This window comes from Chrysochloris asiatica, unplaced genomic scaffold (genome assembly GCF_000296735.1).
Source record: "Chrysochloris asiatica unplaced genomic scaffold, ChrAsi1.0 scaffold00394, whole genome shotgun sequence".
Lineage (NCBI taxonomy): Eukaryota > Metazoa > Chordata > Mammalia > Afrosoricida > Chrysochloridae > Chrysochloris > Chrysochloris asiatica.
The window spans coordinates 922,446-923,707 of NW_006408912.1; the positions used below are offsets into that span (position 1 = coordinate 922,446).

The window sequence follows — 1,262 nt, forward strand, 5'->3', positions numbered from 1 at the left end:
GGGGTTCTGGGACCAGGCTACCAGGTTCAGGACGAGAGGTAAAGGATGGGCACTAGTGGGAGGGACTCATGGCACCCCTCAGTCCCACAGTGCAGAAGCAGCTGTCAGGGCATCAGGTCAGCCAGGGGTGTACTGCAGGACCAACAGGTCAAAATCATTCTCTTTGGCCTAGTACTCCTTGATGAATCAGGGGACCTCTGGGACTCTCAGTTAGGACAGGTAGTGGTTTGTCACCTCAGAGAGCTTGTCCAGGTCTTGCAAGAGGACAATGAGAATGATCAGTGTCTGTTGGTGGCCACTGTCTTTGTCATCCTCCCAGCGGCCCTGGCCATGTGGCAGGTGGACTGGCCATTGAGCAGCAGCAAGGTGGATGAGCACTTGTCTGCCAGCTCCTGGAAGGCATGGAAGATGTCCCATAGCTTTTCGCCACTCATGGCCAGGTTGCCCCGGGTGATGAGCAGCTGGGTGATGGTGGAATCCTGGTCCTGCATCACTCCTTTCAGGCAAGGTGGTCCAGCTTCAGCAGGATCTGCAACACCATGGCTGAGTACTCCACACTGTCCCCCTGGTGATAGGTTCCCTTCATGTAGGGAAATGGAGGCAGCCATCAGCAAAAGCATGGTGTTCCTCACGTCAAGGCTGCAGCTCATCTTGTGTTCCAAGTGCGCCATCACTGTGTGCCTCTGGCCGTCAGTGGAGAGGTACTCAGAGAGCATGCTTATAGTCTGCAGTTCTCAGGCCAACAAGGGTTTGATTTCATCCAGCGCCAAGTCATACTTCCTTTGTGTAAGGTATGCCAGGTACAGGAAGACATCCTGCTTCATGTTCATTTCGGGGCTCCATGGCTTTACTTGCTGCGTCCTGTTGATGTACTACTGGTAGCTGCCAATATAGAAGGCATTCTTCACATCCAGAAGCTCATCTACCTACCTGGGACCACTGGGACCAGAGGAGGCATGTTGTTTCCATGAGATTTAAATTCCATTTTTCTATGAACTCTTTAAAGTCCTAGATGCACTGTAGAATGACTGGACTGCTAACCAGAAAGTTGGCAGTTCAAACCCACCAGCTGCTCTTGGGAGACAGATGAGACTTTCTGCTCCTATAAAGATTTGCAGCCTTGAAAAATAGATACAGGGCCTCTATGAGTCAGAATTGACATGATGGCAGTGGGCTTGGTTTGCACTGATAGATAAAACAACCTTTTCTTTGATCCTCAGTAACTGTAAGAGTATGCAGGGATTCTGAGATCAAAAATGTTT

The 1,262-nt window shown here is 50.6% G+C and overlaps 1 pseudogene; it reads right to left on the reverse strand.

Moving 5' to 3' along the window:
* Positions 1–210: 210 nt before the first annotated feature.
* Positions 211–1,262, reverse strand: part of LOC102813541 — a 36,212-nt pseudogene continuing 35,160 nt past the window's right edge.